The sequence below is a fragment of the Alligator sinensis genome, unplaced genomic scaffold (assembly GCF_000455745.1).
Source record: "Alligator sinensis unplaced genomic scaffold, ASM45574v1 scaffold1575_2, whole genome shotgun sequence".
NCBI lineage: Eukaryota > Metazoa > Chordata > Crocodylia > Alligatoridae > Alligator > Alligator sinensis.
Window position 1 is genome coordinate 26296 of NW_005843504.1, and position 455 is coordinate 26750.

Here is a 455-nt window from a genome sequence, read left to right on the forward strand (position 1 = left end):
CTTCCCCCCTCCCCAGGGACCTGGGGGTGGGGGCTGGGAGGGGGTGCCCAGACAGGGCAGGTGGGGCTGGCGCAGAGTGGAGACGCTGGGAAGGAAACTTGGAAGGAGCCTGGCCGGGAACAGGCAGCGCATTGTGTCCCTGCGAGTGCATGTGCACACGCGTGTGTGTGGGGGGGGTGAGGGGCTGGCTCCTGCTCCCCCCAGTCCTTCTCTCCCATGTGCTTGTGTATGTGTGTGCCCCCCACGCCTGGCACACAGGAGTGGGAGGTGGGGGGGCTGAGTCACTGGCTGAGCTGTCCCTGTGTGTACCCCCCCAGGATCAGAGCCTGCTGGGAGCTGGGGGGGTGCTCCCACCCCCTCTTAAGGGTGGGGGATCGAATGGGGGTGGGACAGCTTCATGAGGCGGGGGGGCGCGAGGGGGCCCCCCCCACGCACCAGGGGAGACTCAATTGTGC